We start from the raw sequence: 17,600 nt of genomic DNA, 5'->3' as shown, positions 1-17,600 counted from the left end.
TGATGCAATGATGTACTCCTGAATTCAAGAGAGTTGACAGTATTCAGGTCCTTCCTTTAGGCACACAGCTCCAATTACTCATTCTTTTTTACCTACAAAGCTTTCTAAGATTGATAATCACATCTGAGATTAGGGTCATATATATCCTGTTCACTGAGACTTTCATACCTTTGAACTTTGGAAGTGAAGAATGGCCCTTCCAAAACCCCTCTAACAAGAAAATCTCTAAGTAGCATTAAAGAGGTCTGCATGAGATCAGGTATGAAATATATTGGCCCCTAACACTAAGACAGTTGCTTATCCCCAAGCAAAAACCCCACTCAAACAAGAACTGGATTCTCTACTCCAACAAATAGGGCAGATAAAGGGGATAATCTGAAACAAAAAGGAAAGTAGGAGGGATCATAAAAACTGAACAGCTTGTGAGCCTGTAAGAGTGGACGGGAATATTTTCAGACCAAGAAAGCAATTCCTAATACTGACTGAAATATTAAGTACAGAGAAGTTTAGAAGATCTTCCTATATCCTACTTGTACATCCATAAATTTCCTAGAAAAAAAAATGTCATCAGACTAGATATTTTATGCTTCATTGCTTTTTATATCCAAGGCAACGGTATTAAGATCCCTTTTTGAAGGGTCTTTTAAAAAGGAAAAATTCATTAACCAAACATTTCCAGTTGAATAAAAAATACTGTAGCTATGGCTTTGAAAACTAAAACAATATCGCTTAAAACACCTTTTATAAGGAAGAAAAGATGAAGAGCACTGATTTTACTTTTCCGTTTCTTCTAATATAATGAGAGCAGAACAGTCTTTTTTTTTTTTTAATTTTTTTTTAAATTTTATTTATTTATTTATTTATTTATTATTTATGGCTGTGTTGGGTCTTCGTTTCTGTGCGAGGGCTTTCTCTAGTTGTGGCAAGTGGGGGCCACTCTTCATCGCGTTGCGCGGGCCTCTCATTATCGTGGCATCTCTTGTTGTGGAGCACAGGCTCCAGACGCGCAGGCTCAGTAATTGTGGCTCACGGGCCTAGTTGCTCCGCGGCATATGGGATCTTCCCAGACCAGGGCTCGAACCCGTGCCCCTGCATTGGCAGGCAGATTCTCAACCACTGCGCCACCAGGGAAGCCCGAGAGCAGAACAGTCTTATGTAACCTGGGGAGAACGTGAACAAGACAGTTACCTCAAATAGGATTACTTGACTTTTGGCGCTGAACGTCTCAGACTACCCAATGGAGTGCAAGGGAAAGATTAATGTTTCTCAGGGAAATAAGTCATGATGTTTTTACAAATAATCAAAATTACATCATGTTGCCCTGAAGCGGAAGTATCTGCGTAAGAAAAATTTCTTCTGTAGGGACCTAGCACTATGTCTTTAAAAAACACCAACTATATTGCAATGGATTCAAAACACCACTACTGCTATATAGGTTAAGTCCCCAAAACTAAACACTTGGCCAAAGTTTAATACACCTAAAAGTAAAAGAAGGATTACTGAAAGAGATGTCCCTACTTCAATGACTTTGCATATTCAAATATTACATTCCTTTAAAGTGCTGCTGCTCTACTGAAAACTGTCGCAAATAATAAACAACAAGCTACCAAAACACCAATCCCAAATCACAAAGCTCTGGTAGATATTTAAAACTGTCAAATATCCAAGGTTAAATGAGAATCAGGAACTTTAATAACAAGCAAGTTAAGGAGTGATTCAAAGGGGGAAAATATATAGATTTAGACTTATCCAAGAAGGTGAGACTACTACTGGGCAACCTGTTTTTTTTTTTTAATTTTTAAATATTTATTTATCTATTTATTTATTTAGGCTGTGCTGGGTCTTAGCTGCAGCATGCGGGGTATTTGTTGTGCCACGCGGGCTCTTTAGCTGCGGCATGTGGACCTCTTAGTTGCAGCATGCAAACTCTTAGTTGCAGCACACGTGTGGGATCTAGTTCCCTAACAAGGGCCCCCTGCATTGGGAGCACCGAGTCTTACCCACTGGACCACCAGGGAAGTCCCTGGGCAACCATTTTTAAAACTTCCATGAAAGTCAATATCTGGCTGACTTTTCTTTGATTAGGATGTTCTTTCAAAAAACACAGTCTGGGTATAACTACCTCCAACTTATTACAAGTATTCACCAAATAGCAGCTCATCTGCCCAGTTATATCACCATTATGCTAGGAAAAGAATTCATCTATACCACACATTGGCCTTTTTCTGTAGAGGGCCAGACAGTAAATATTTTAGGCTCTGAGGGCCTTATCTTTGTTGTGACTATTAACTCTGATACTGTAGCAGTGTGAAAGCTGTCATCGACAATATGTAATAAATAAGTGTGGTTATTTCCAATGAAACTTTATTTATGGAGACCAAAATCAGAATTTTGTATAATTTTCACATATCATGAAGTATCTTTCTTTTGATTTTGTTCAACCATTTAAAGCCATAAAAAGCATTCATAACTTAGCTCATGGACTGGACAAAAACAAGCAGCAAGCAAAATCTGGTCTACCGGCCCTTAGTTTTGCTGACTCCTGATCTATACCTCTCATTTACTTTTTTTTTTTAATAAATTTATTTATTTTACTTTAGGCTGTGTTGGGTCTTTGTTGCTGTGCACGGGCTCTCTCTAGTTGCGGCGAGAGGGGGGCTACTCCTCATTGCTGTATGCAGGCTTCTCAATGCAGTGGCTTCTCTTGTTGTGGAGCACTGGCTCTAGGTGCACGGGCTTCAGCGATTGGGGCATGTGCGCTCAGCAGTTGTGGCTCATGGGGTCTAGAGCACAGGCTCAGTGGTTGTGGGGCACGGGCTTAGTTGCTCCACAGCACGTGGGATCTTCCCAGACCAGGGATCGAACCTGTGTCCCCTGCATTGGCAGGCGGATTCTTAACCACTGCACCACCAGAGAAGTCCCCCTCTCATTTTCTTTTTTTCAATTTATTTATTTTATTTATTTATTTTTGGCTGCATTGGGTCTTCGTTGCTGCACACGGGCTTTCTCTAGTTTCGGTGAGTGGGGGCTACTCTTTGTTGCGGTGCGCAGGCTCCTCATTGCGGTGGCTTCTCTTGTTGCGGAGCACGGGCTCTAGGCACGTGGGCTTCAGTAGTTGTGGCTTGCGGGCTCTAGAGCGCAGGCTCAGCAGTTGTGGCGCACGGGTTTAGTTGCTCCCCGGCATGTGGGATCTTCCCGGACCAGGGCTCGAACCCATGTCCCCTGCACTGGCAGGCGGATTCTTAACCACTGCGCCACCAGGCAAGTCCTCTCATTTACTTTTATTAAACACTTCAAATTTACACAAAAGTGTAGAGAATAATATAACAACCATTTACTTATCACACTAACTTAAGAGATATAACGTTACAAATAAAACTGAAGCTAAGTATTCCAATCCTATTTCTCTCTTCCTTTCCCCAAAGGTAACCACTAGACTGAATTTGGTTTACCACTGCCATGGTATTTTTTTTGTTTTTTTGTTTGTTTTTTTTTTAGTACTTTTACTTTATGTGTGCAAGTATAGCTATATAAAACATTATATCATTTTGCAAGTTCAAAATTTTTATGGGATTATATCATATACATATGTATATCACTTTGCAACTTACTTTTTTAACGTTACCTTTGATAATTTATCCAGGTTGATACATGTAACTTGTTCATTCATCTTAAATGGTATACAGAATGCCAACTATGGGATATCACAATTTAGTTTTCCACTTCCTGTTCACTCAACAAATTAATTACATATTATATGGCAGGAATTGTTTTAGGTGCAAGGGCTACAACAGTGAATAAGGCAAAATTCTTCTCTCCATGGAGTTTACTCTGATAGACACTAGCCCTTTCTCTTTACTGACATTACCTCTTTCCAAGTGAAGTCTCAAAAGTGACCCTAACCTAATTTTATCCAAAGCATAAAAGAAAGTGAAGAAAAAAAAAGCCATCAATTTTATTTAGTAAATGGAAGAGAAATCCTTTCTCCTTCATTAAGGTTTGTTTAAAGATATTTCTTTTTTTTTTTTTTTTTTATTAATTAATTAATTTATTTATTTATTTTTGACTGGGTTGGATCTTTGTTGCTGCCCGAGGGCTTTCTCTAGTTGTGGCGAGCGGGGGCTACTCTTCGTTGCGGTGCGCGGGCTTCTCACTGCAGTGGCTTCTCTTGTTGCAGAGCACGGGCTCTAGGCGTGCGGGCTTCAGTAGTTGTGGCTCGTGGGCTCAGTAGTTGTGGCTCGCAGGCTCTAGAGTGCAGGCTCAGTAGTTGTGGCGCACGGGCTTAGTTGCTCCGCGGCATGTGGGATCTTCCCGGGCCAGGGCTTGAACCCGTGTCCCCTGCATTGGCAGGCGGATTCTTAACCACTGCGCCACCAAGGAAGCCCTAAAGATATTTCTTGCTAAGCTAAAAGAGATAAAAGAACACTGCAGGAATAAATTTCACCCCAAATATCAAAATCATTAAGCTTTCGACATTTTAAAATTAGAACCCGGGGCTTCCCTGGTGGTGCAGTGATTAAGAATCTGCCTGCCAATGCAGGGGACAAGGGTTCGAGCCCTGGTCCGGGAAGATCCCACATGCGCGGAACAACTAAATCCAAGCGTCACAACTACTGAGCCTGCGCTCTAGAGCCCGCGAGCCACAACTACTGACGCCTGTGCACCTAGAGCCCGTGCTGCACAACAAGAGAAGCCACCGCAATGAGAAGCCCACGCACCGCAACGAAGAGTAGCCCCTACTCACCGCAACTAGAGAAAGCCCGCACACAGCAAAGAAGACCCAACACAGCCAAAAATAAATAAATAAAGTAAATAAATTTATTAAAAAAAAAAAAATTAGAACCCCGTTCACAGTTGCCTGCATTTAGACTTACACTACAAACAGGGAGTACTGATGATAAGACATCTGAAGCTTCCAGTTTCTTTTCCTCTTCATTTCCCAAAACCAGTGTCAAGCAATAAGGAAGATAAAGATCAGCAGTGGATCTAAATCTTTTGGTCAACAGAAGGAAATATTATAGTAATCCAAAACTTAATAGAACTGATATTAACAGGCCTAGAAGACAAGTTTTGCTCCTTGGAAATAAAATGACAGACTTTCTGAGTAGGAATTAAACAAGACATCACCACCAACAATAATAAATTAATGAAACAGTCTCCAATGCTCTTTTAATTCCAAAGGAGATGGTAACTTTGAACACATCTCATACCCTTGAATTAGTCAAATTTCCTGTCACTGCTTAAGGATGTGTACGAAAACTAAGTTTGTTCATTTTACTGCTGCCAGTAGGCCATGAATGTGGGATAAAATAAAGAATGTATGTAGGGTCATGGTACCACCAAAGGTTAACGCCCTTCTCTGGGCAAGTGAAGGCCTACTAATAAGTTCTAAGTTCACTAAACAAAATGTAAATCTACTGAATAAAAAGAATCACCTTCACCCTAAAAGCAGAGAAATGCAATGAGGAAGAAGACAAATAACTGAACAATGAGCAGAAAACTAGTTGGAAAGGAAATGAGTCGTATAAGGCATTTGGTCTTATTTGTCTTAACATCCCCATTCCCTAAAAACCATATAACCCTGCTGATTTAGCAGTGTTTGGCTTTCTGCCTCTGCCTACTGGGAGTTTAACAAGAACTCCAGTAAGGAGTTTCCACGAGAGCAGTCAGCTGGGAACTGTATATGCTCCTTATTCCTGAAGTTGTCCTGATTTTAAAAGATTGTGGTGACAAGAAATCACCTTGTCGAAACTTTTACATTTACACTGACAATTGAGAGGTTTGAAGGACATTTCCAAAAAGTAAAATTTGCTTCTAAAATGCATACTCCTCTTCCCAACAACTGGCTACAGTTAACATGGCCAATAATCAAAATCCAAAGATATCTGCATTTAAGGAAGGAAATTCTAATAAAGTACAAAAGTGCTTCCAAAGGCACTTGAAGACAGTACTCATCATTGTCCAGCCACACTACTTCTCTCAAATTTAGATTTAAATTGAGTTGTTTTAGAAACTCTCATAGCCTGTTGGTGTGAATATATTAAATATAAATACAAATTATTGGAAGATAATTTAGTATCTAACAAAATTTTAAATGTGTATGCCCTTTGGTCTAGTAATTATATTTCTAGGAATTTTACCTACAGATATACTAAAATGTATAAAGATGTATGTAAGATGTTTCACTGGAACCCTGGTTATGACAGTATACCCACACACTGGAAACACCCTAAATGTTCCTCAGAGGGGACAGATTAAGTACAAATTAAAGTATATCCATACAATGAAATATTGCACAGCCACTAAAACAATGACAAACATTGTGTAATACACACACACACACACACACAAAGAGTACAGCATAATGCTCAAGAATTTGAGCGCAACAGTCAAACTTCCAGATTTTGTGTCCCAGCTCTTTTACTGACTAGGTATGTGACCTTAGGCAAATCACTTAAGCTCTCTGCGCCTCAGTTTTTTTTTAATCTGTAAAATGGGAATGATGACAGCATCTACCTTTAGAGTATTGTGAGGATTAAACAAGTTAATGTGAAGTGCTTAAAATAGTGCCTGCACATAGAAAAGCCCAGTAAATGTTAGTTATTATTAAAAACATATCCAAGGGAATTCCCTGGCGGTCCAGTGGTTAGGACTTGGAGCTTTCAGTGCCGTGGGCATGGGTTCGATCCCTGGTCGGGGAACTAAGATCCTGCAAGCCGCACAGTGCAGCCAAAAAAAACAAAAACAAAAACAAAAAAACCATATATCCAAGGTATTAAATGGACATGGGCAAACAATTACAATGGCTAAAACTAAAACAACAGAAGTTGGGATAGACAAAGATAGATGGAATAAAGAGAGGTTTTGAAAACAGAATTTTCAGGATTTGGTAAGCTTAACTCACACTCAGACCCAAGTTGTAAAAGGTGCTGATATGTTGTTCCTCCTACGCTGTTAGTTAATTTATAAATACATTGTATCTAGTATTGCAGTTATTTTAATAACTGTCTTCTCTTCTGTACTATGTATCCTCTTGAGGACTGAGGCTGTATCATTTATCTTTACATACTCTAGAACACCTATGTGTATGTCTTTTACATAGTAGGTTTACAATAAACACCTAATACCTATGAATGTTCATATGAATATATGAATGGTCAGGCTTTTTCAGTTCCCCACAACCAGCCGATTTAAGTGGTTACAAAGTAAACAGAGCTCCATGGAAAAGAGACCCAAGTTTTCTCTTTACCTGAGTGATTAACTGTCATTTTCCTAAACCAAACCAGTCTAGGAGAGAGAAAACCACCTGGGGTCTATACTCCAGGAACTGGAAAAATAACCCTGTTATCACTGATCAGAGCCTAGGATTTTCTGACATAATTTGGGATTTAGGACCACTGATGAAATTACAAAAGAGATTTTATGAACTATGTAATCAGCATTCCTAAAATAAGTTTAATAACCTAGCAGTACTCAAATTATGTTTACTCAATGCTGACTAAGAGAATAATAGCAATGAAAGTTATTAAAGAGCAAGACTTGCAGGCAATAGGAAAGGTATACAGCCATAAAGTCGAATATTCTTTCCCAACGAAGTTCTGGTATCCATGAAAAGATTTTCACCCTTAAAATTTTCATTTAAAGAATAAGTAAATTCTCTACATATAGATTTGAAAAAAATCTCCTATATTATTAAATGAAAAAAAGCAAGACGTGGAAAACTATGCCATCTTTTGTGTAAAAAGAAAAACTAAAAATAAATTCACATTTGCTTGCATATATATAAAAAACTCTGAAATGATAGAAAAGAAAGGAATAACAATGATGTGGGGCTTAAAACTAAGCAGGTGAGAAACAATGATGAAAAACTTTTCACCATGTATCTTGATTTTTTTTTTTAAATTTGAACCAAACTTTTAACAATAAACAAAATGTTCCAACCATAACAAATTCATTTACAAGAACGAAAGCTATTTGGAGTAACCTTGTTTCTAATACCGTAGAGAAAAATACTGTGATCCAAGGAGCTAGGTGAAATTAAAACTCTCCATGATAGGAATCAGCTGCCATATTATAGTAACAGCATTCCATTCAGTTTAGTTTTATTTATACTGTTTGGCCCAAAATAAAAAAGGATGTGAACAGAAAAACCCAGTCTAAAATTCATATGGCATCTCAAGGGATCCCAAATAGCCAAAACAATCTTGAAAAAGAAGAGGAGTCAGAGGACCTACACCTCCTGATTTCAAAATTTACTACAAAGCTAGAGTAACTGAAACAGTGTGGTACTGGCATAAAGACAGACATACAGACGAATGGAACAGAACAGAGACTCCAGAAATAAAGCCTTGCATATATGGTCAAATGATTATCAACAAGGGTGTCAAGACCATTCAATGGAGAAGGGACTGTCTTTTCAACAAATGGTGCTGGAAAAACTGGATATCCACATGCCAAAGAATAAAACTGGACCCTTACCTTAGAGCATATACAAACATTAACTCAAAATGGATCAAAGACCTAAATGTAAGAACTAAAAGTATAAAACTCTTAGAAGGAAACAAAGGAGGAAAAAGCTTCATGACGTTGGAGTTGGCAAAAATTTCTTAACACAAAAAACAGGCAACGAAAGAAAAAGTAAACTGGATCTCATCAAAATTAAAAATTTTGGGGACTTCCCTGGTGGTCCAGTGGTTGACTCCCTGGTGAGGGAACTAGATCCCGCATGCCACAACTGAAAGATTCCGCATGCCGCAACTAAGACCCGGTGCAGCCAAATAAATAAATAAATAATTTTTTAAAAAATTAAAAATTTTTGTGCATCAAAGGACATTATCAACAGAGTAAAAAAATAACCCACAAAATGGGAGAAAACATTTGCAAACCATATATCTGATACAGGATTAATATCTAGTATAAAGAACTCCTACCACTCAACAACAAGAAAACAAACAACCCAATTAAAAAATGGGCAAGGCCTTGAATAGACACTTCTCCACAGAAGATATACAAATGACCAATAAGCACATAAAAAGATGCTCAAAATCACTAATCATTAGAGAAATGCAAATCAAAACGATGAGATACCACTCCATAGCAATTAGGATGGCTTTTATAAAAACAAAAATTAAAAAAAAAAGAAAGAAAATAGCAAGTGTTGGTAATAAGAACGTAGAGAAATTGGAATCCTCATACATTGCTGATGGGAATGTAAATGATATAGTCACTGTAGAAAACAGTACGACAGTTCCTCAAAAAATTAAACATAGAATTGCCATATGATCCAGCAATCCCAATTCTGGGTATATACCCAAAAGAATTGAAAGCAGGGACTCAGATGTCTGTACACTCATGTTCACAGCAGCATCATTCACAATAGCCAAAGGTGGAAACAACCGAAATGTCCGTTGACAAATAAACAAAACATGGTAAAGTGTGTGTATATATATACACACATGTATATATACACACACATACATGTATGTGTGTGTGTGTATATATATATATATATAACGGAATATTATTCAGCCTTACAAAGGAATGAAATTCTGACACATGCTACAAAATGGATGAACCTTGAAGGCATTATGCTAAAACGAAATGAGCCAGACACAAAAGGACAAATACTGTATGATTCTACTTATGTGAAGTTCTTAGAGTAGTCAAATTTACAGAGACAGAAAGTAGAATAGTGGTTGCCAGGGGCTAAGGGGAGGAATAACAGGGAATTATTTTTTAATGGGTACAGAGTTACTATTTGCCAGGCAGAGAGAAGTTAAAGGTCTTACAACTAGTAAGCAGCAAAGTAGAAATTTGAACCTAGGACTCTCCAACTGCAGAGCTATACTTTTAAAAGTGACCAAAACTTATTCTAAATTAACCAAAGAAGGAAAGATTTCAACTAATTATGTAAAAATACCCCCAAGATTAGTACCAATACTAGACTATTTTCTCATATCCAGACACCAGAATTAAGTGTATGCACAACACTGAGAATGGTTAGTTCTGAAGGAGAACAAGAGCGAGTGCAAAGTTTTTCAGAATAACCAGCAAAACCTAATGCAACACTCTAGGCAACACATGAAAGATGTGCTAAGCAGCCCCAGTAACAACAAAATTAAAATGACCACTTTCAAAGGCTTATTCAGATAATTCTTAAAGCTGTAAAACAATGAGTAAAAATCTCACTGTTCTCCTCCAATACACCTCTGTACCATAAAAGTGCCCCTTATACAGTCATCTTCACACTCTCAACCAAACTGAATCTAGAAGACAGCAAAGAAGTCACACATAACTAGAGACACTTCTAAGTTTTATTTTTTGATACAACTTTATCATATTGTATTTTACTCCCTCCTGTGAATATTATCAGGTATTCAGCCAGCCAGAATAGAAGGTTTAATCTGGAAATAGAAACTGCTCAGATTCTAACCTTGGTTATACTCTTCTGTGACATCTACCACTCTGTCTTTGACAAAACTGGGAACCTACAATTTAATACCAGATATATATCAAGGCTTCGGTAGTATGAATGCAACAATCAAAACAGTTCATTACAGATGGTACTCCTTCGTGTATAGTAATTCATTAAATCTCAAAGAAATTTTTACACCACTATTTAAGCTAGAGACATCTTATTCCCTTGAACCCTCAAGGCTTTTCAAAGTTGCACTTGCCATTTTTAAGATGTTTCTGCCCACTGCAAGCAGAGCTGTAAAAGATCCTTTTCCAGTCACCCATATTCCTTGAAAGCTTTCAGTTTAATATTAATGCATTATACAGAACTCAACTGGGAAACAGCTCTCCAAGCAGAAGGTGAAGAGTTAAAAATGCAGGCTAATGAAAACTTAAGACTGAATCCTAGTGCAATAAGAGACCCATATTCTGGGCTTCCCTGGTGGCACAGTGGTTCAGAATCTGCCTGCCAATGCAGGGGACACTGGTTGGAGACCTGGTTCGGGAAGATCCCACATGCCGCAGAGCAACTAAGCCCGTGCGCCACAACTACTGAGCCTGCGCTCTAGAGCCCGCAAGCCACAACTACTGAAGCCCGCGTGCCTAGAGCCCGTGCTCCGCAACGAGAGAAGCCACTGAAATGAGAAGCCCGCACACTGCAACGAAGAGTAGCCCCCGCTCGCTGCAACTAGAGAAAGCCCGCGCGCAGCAACGAAGACCCAACGCAGCCAAAATTAATAAATAAATAAAATAAATAAATTTATATATTAAAAAAAGAGAGACCCATATTCTAGTTTCCATTCACTTGGCAGAAAATATCTGGATTTAATATACTCTTAAGAAAGCAAAACTTTCAAATTCACAATGCACTCAGACAAGGAACTCAGCAAGCATTCTTTACTAACTGAATTATAAAATGAGAAAAGAAGAGTATTAAAGTAACATAATAATTATTCATGGACACTACTACATGAGAAGAGTGTCATGCTACTCACATCAGATTTCCATAGAATCTAATATAGGGTCTTCTAGCCAACCTGTCCAGAGCAGTAACAATACACATGACCAACTGCTTCAATCCATTTGATAGCAACAATCAATCTAGCCATATAAATGTTAAAGAGTGGTTAGAAAAGTGCCCCTCCCTCCAAAATATGTTATCCTATTGGGAAAATATTTTCAACATTTTTCACTGGCAGCTCAACCTATTTAGCGGTGAACACCATTCAGGTAACCTTTATGCCTTTAAACAACACAGGACAAATTTCTCAAAGTTTTGTTTTAATTTCAAGACTAATGTATCATCTTTAAAGGACTGAAAAAAATCAAAGGTATTGTTCCTTCTTGCCTCTGATCCCCAGGTCTGTCTGCATGATTCACAGAAGAGAAAGAATGGGGGGCTTTACAGATTCCTTAGTGTGATACTACCATCTTTACAGAAAGGAAGGGTTTCTTGCTCCTGGCTCAAGGGATTCTGCTCACTCACAAAGCTGAAACCTTACTCTCCTGCTTCCTAGAACGTTAGATGAAAGAAGGTGGGGGCAGCAGCTCAGTAACAGTTATCCTCCTGAGAACTCACTGAAGGTGAGGGCCAAGCTGGATGAGCTGTGCCATTTGCCTCAGAAAATTCATAAGGAAAAAAACTGCAGCCTCCGAACCAGTGAAGTTTCTAAAATATATGTAGTCTAATGCCACCATACTAGTTCTCTGAAAAACCAGCACACCAAAGCAGTCAATTCCCTCATTCAAGAGTGACAACCCTTAAAAAAAAACAACAACCCATGAAGAACTACAGGGAAGCAGAATATCAAGGTGCAGTACTGTCTTCTCGAAGAGATGCTCTTTCATGGTCAAATAATTTCCAGAAGCTTTGCATCCTTTAGCCTTTCTTTTACCACTCCTAATACACAGTGTATATTTAGACACGCAAGGCTCTGGGACATTATGCTGTAAAGAAATCTGCCTTAACGCAGAATTTTTCAAAACCCTATTTGACCACATTATATTTTCATATAAGACTTATTAATATTGAGGAAAACTATCTTTCTTTTGTTTGTTTTGTTTTTGTAAAGGCAAAACAAAACTCTATGAGAAGCGTTAGGAGAATGGTAAGATCACAACTTTTGGAGTCAGGCAGAGTTGTTCAAATACTGGATTCACCACTTTCATTAATTTTTGAGATTCTAGCAAAATGACAACCTCCCTGGGAATTGAGTTTTCTCATCTGTAAAATGATCATAATATCTCCCTCACAGAGTTACTGTAAGAATTTAAATAGCATAAAGCCTTACACAAAGAAAGTGCTCAACAAATGAGTTTATATTTACATTTTTAAAATTCCCTTCAGGGACTTCCCTGGTAGCGCAGTGGCTAAGAATCTGCCTGCCAATGCAGGGCACACGGTTCGAGCCCTGGTCCAGGAAGATCTCACATGCCACAGAGCAACTAAGCCCATGAGCCACAACTACTGAGCCTGAGCTCTAGAGCCCACGAGCCACAACTACTGAGCCCGTGTGCCACAACTGCTGAAGCCGGCACGCCTAGGGCCCGTGCTCTGCAACAAGAGAAGCCACCGCAATGAGAAGCCCGTGCACTGCAATGAACAGTAGCCCCCGCTCGCTGCAACTAGAGAAAGCCCCTGTGCAACAAGCACCCAACGCAGTCAAAAATAAATAAATTAATTAAATAAATAAATAATAAAAATTCCCTTCAAGTTCCAAAAGTTGCAAAAATGCAATTTTTTAAAATCTGAGGGAAAAATTACAGAATCCATGACTGAAATACTCCCTGAGAAGTGTAATTTCTCAGGATTTTGCAAACTTTTTAATCCACTGGACTACTGACAAAGCCTTTAAATTTGCCACATTTAAGATGATATAGGGGGACTTGCCTGGTGGCACAGTGCATAAGACTGTGCGCTCCCAATGCAGGATGCCCAGGTTCAATCTCTGGTCAGGGAACTAGATCCCACATGCATGCCACAACTGAGAGTTCGACTGCCACAACTAAGGAGCTGGCGAGCCACAACTAAGGAGACCGCCTGCCGCAACCAGGACCCAGTGCAACCAAATAAATAGTATTTAAAAAAAAAAAAAAGAATGATATACAGGAACACACTACATCTACTGATAAAAATGGATATGAACAAACACATGTTGTAGAAGAGTATTTATGGTTTCAGTGACAAAAAGGGCCTTACATGAATATAAACAAGAAAAAATGAGTTGTGAGAAAAGCTCAGCTTGTGTCAGCACATAATAACTAACAACTGTACAATGTTTTAGCTTATAAAACATCTTTAGGGCTTCCCTGGTGGCGCAGTGGTTGAGAATCTGCCTGCCAATGCAGGGGACACAGGTTCGAGCCCTGGTCTGGGAAGATCCCACATGCCGCGGAGCAGCTAGGCCCGTGAGCCACAATTACTGAGCCTGCGCGTCTGGAGCCTGTGCTCCGCAACAAGAGAGGCCACGACAGTGAGAGGTCCGCGCACCGCGATGAAGAGTGGCCCCCGCTCGCCGCAACTAGAGAAAGCCCTCGCACAGAAACGAAGACCCAACACAAGCCATAAATAAATAAACAAATAAATAAAAAAATTTAAAAAAAATAAAATAAAATAAAACATCTTTACATGCATAATCTCATTTGACTGACAAAGAGACCTAGTGAAACAGATAAAGCAGCTACTGATCCTCATTTCTACGCTGAGAAAACTATGGTTTGGAGACTTCAAGTGACTCAACCAAGGTCACACAGATGATAAATAGAACCAAGACTCCAAACTTGTTCTTCTGCTCCCAGAACATAACAAATAGGGCATCTTCTAAATGTACACAGCATTTTCTCAACCCACAGAATTATTCATATTTTAAAACACTTTTTGGGTGACAGGCACCATGCTAGGCACTGGAGACACAAAAGTAAAAAGACATGGTATCTCTTTATTTCAGAATGTTGTCAGACCATTGTGGGGAGACAAGCAATATTTATAAATTAGAGTGAGATCAAAGAAGAAAGTTTATCTAAGTCTCTTCGGGCAAGTAAAGGAAGGCTTCCCAGAGACAGCAGCATTTGAGATGAAATTTGGAAGCTGATCTGGGAACTAAAAGAACTGTATTTGCAGGACTTCCCTGGTGGCACAGTGGTTGGGAGTCCGCCTGCCAATGCAGGGGACACGGGTTTGAGCCCTGGTCCGGGAAGATCCCACATGCCACAGAGCAACTAAGCCCATGAACCACAGCTGCTGAGCCTGCTCTCTAGAACGTGCAAGCCACAACTTCTGAGCCCGTGTGCCAAGAGCCCGTGCTCTGCAACAAGAGAAGCCACCACAATGAGCAACCCACACACCGCAACGAAGAGTAGCCCCCACTCACCGCAACTAGAGAAAGCCCGCACACAGCAATGAAGACCCAACGCAGCCAAAAATAAATTAATTAATAAATTAAAAAAAAAAAAAGAACTGTATTTGCTCATGTATAAACTGTAAAGGGAGGAAAGTAAGGCTGGATAGAAAAACAAAGGTCAAGATTTACAAAGGGGCTTTGATATTATGCAGAGTACCTTTAAATGATTGGAAACTACTGAATACCTTTGAGAAGGGGAAGTAGAATAATCAGATCTCCATTAGACTATTTTGAAGAGAATATGATTGAGAGTTTAAAAGGAAACAAGACTAAAAACAAACAGAACTGTAAGAGATCATGGCAATATTCCAAATAAGAGTTGCTGTGGTCCTGAATTAGGAGACCCGCAATGGAGATACAGAAAAAAGGTATAGATTCAGAAATATTTGGAAAGTAATGGATAAGGGAGAGAGAGAGAATTGACAATGATGCTCTCATTTCTGGCTTAGGTGACTCAATGAATCACAAAAGGGGAATAGATGATGAAAACGTTGAGCTTGAGGTACCAATGGAATACAGAGATGGATACGTCTAGCACAAAGTAGACAACTGGAAACAGAGCGCTGGAGTTTAGGAAATGTGATAATATATGTGAATATATATGAAGATTTTTTTCCATAATCAAGTATTATTTACCATTTCAATGGGAAGGCAATCATTTTACCATTATTTGTATAATGCTTCAAAGTTCAAAAAACATTTTAATATCCTGTATCATGCTTACCACATCTCATAGTTTTGTTATAAACAAATACGAGGTTAGGAAAAATTATTATTCCTATTTGATCAAGAAACAGTTATTGAGTATTAACTATATGCCAAACACTGCACTAGGCATTAAACAAAACACCAAAGTAAATCCATGCCTTCATAGACCTTCCATCATACCAGGGGAATCAATAAGCAATAAACGTAACAAATAAGTACGTTGGAAAGCTGTAAGTGCTATATGAAAAAGAAAGAACAGAGAAGGATTACCAGTGAGGAGTGGAAGTTGAAGGTGAAATTTTAAATAGGGGTAGGATAAAGTCTCATTGAAAAGGTGCCTTTTAACAAAGGCTTGATTGAAGAAGGTAAGAAAATTAGTCATTTGTATTATCTCTGTGGAAAAAACTAGCTATTTCCCACTAGAGGGAATAACTAGTGCAAAGGTCCTGAGATAAAGAGTGTGGCTGATGCACTTAAGGGACAAGTCAACGTGGCTGGAATGGAGTGAGCAAAAGGGAGGATGACAGGAGATCAAAAAGAGAAGAGTAGGGAGAGGCAGATCACGTAAGACCTTAGAGCCCACTGTAAAGACTGGCTTTTACTGTGCAAGAAACGGGAGTTCAAAAATTTGGAGGCTTGGGAATTCCCTGGCGGTCCAGTGGTTAGGACTCCGTGCTTTCACTGCTGAGGGCCTGGGTTCGATCCCACAAGCCACGCGGCCAAAAAAAAAAAAAATTTAGGAGGCTTACCCAAAATCCTGTATCTAATAAATTGTAAAGCTAGGATTTGACCCGGGATTTCTAGACTCTCTACGCTTGTGTTCTGTTATTCCAATTTGCCACTTATTAGCCCACAAACTCCCTCCAAGGAAGTGTGAATTTAAATATCCTCAAAAAGCTAACTTTATAAATACCTTCTAGGTTAGACACGCACAACCTCTCCAATTAACATTTCTAATCCCTCACAACCATAATGAGAATTTACTAATCTTAAAGTCTAATCTAAATCCTAATATTCCAGCCTATTTTTGGGGAGATTACAAACTCCACCTTCCCCGTAAATGAGACAAGATCAAGAAAGCTTTATTAGGAGGCTTAAAGCATGACTTTCAGGTTCAAGTAACGATAACCTGAATTACTTTTAAAAATGTATACTAGCCAGATGTGAAAAAAAAACAAGAGAATGGCTCAGGAATGCCAAAGTATTGTCATTTTCCTTAATAGTTTTAATAACAATTAAGTTCACATGTAGTCAAAGAAGCTTCTACAATTATGACGACTCTTTGAGGTCTGGGATTTGACCATTTCATACCTCAAAATTAACAAAATATGCGTCCTCATTCATCTGTTGCTTTTGGTACTACAACCCAGAACTCTTGATAGCGTCTTGCCAGTTGATGGCAACTTACGGCAAAGACCAGAGGATTTTGAGGGAAACATCAAACATTACTGAGTAACCATCTAGAAGTATATCAGACTGGTTAAGCCCTTAATGATCCTAGGTCACTCCTTTCCTACTGAATAAACTCAAACTGTATAGGGATATTTCATATATCCATAAAAGAAAAGGTAAAAGATGGAACATGAAGAGGGAGCATTTCAAATCAAATCTACTCTTCAGAGGCTTTCATCACTACTACGCAAATATAGGAGGCTCTCTGCTTCATGGACTCTGGAGCCACCAAAATCCCCAACCAGTACCTACAGAAAAAACGTCACAGGGATTACTAAAGATAAAACAAACTATATGGCTAATAGAAGCTTTCCCCCACAAAGCCAGTTCTTTTCAACAGAAACTGAACTTCCTTATGTATCCTTTCTCAGGCTTAGCCAATGCAAGAGAACTGCAACTTTGTGTGGCACTGCCTGATAGGCTAGATTTTTCCTGAGCAAGAGGTGAACAGCTTTATGCCAGGACTAGATTTATAGTCAATCTGTCTTTTTTTTTCTTCCCCTCTAAACTGTCTCAGAAAATGCCTGGCTATTGTGCCTTAATATGTAATGAAGAAGAGCTTTAAGTACTGCAAGTGGTCTGGAG

General features: G+C 38.9%; 1 protein-coding gene and 1 long non-coding RNA gene across 3 annotated transcripts in view; one reads left to right on the top strand and one right to left on the bottom strand.

Moving 5' to 3' along the window:
* GATAD2B (GATA zinc finger domain containing 2B) overlaps positions 1 to 17,600 on the bottom strand; it is an 84,236-nt gene that overhangs the window by 63,033 nt on the left and 3,603 nt on the right. The gene's annotated exons all lie outside the window — the stretch shown is intronic.
* Positions 822 to 11,231, top strand: LOC309648212. Its single transcript, XR_014256530.1, has 2 exons — positions 822 to 4,001; positions 4,383 to 11,231. It is a non-coding gene; the product is annotated as an uncharacterized lncRNA (long non-coding RNA).

The sequence above is a fragment of the Balaenoptera physalus genome (assembly GCF_965194825.1).
Source record: "Balaenoptera physalus genome assembly, chromosome: 1".
NCBI lineage: Eukaryota > Metazoa > Chordata > Mammalia > Artiodactyla > Balaenopteridae > Balaenoptera > Balaenoptera physalus.
The sequence above is the reverse complement of the archived record's forward strand: the minus strand, read 5'-3'. Positions and strand labels throughout refer to the sequence as shown.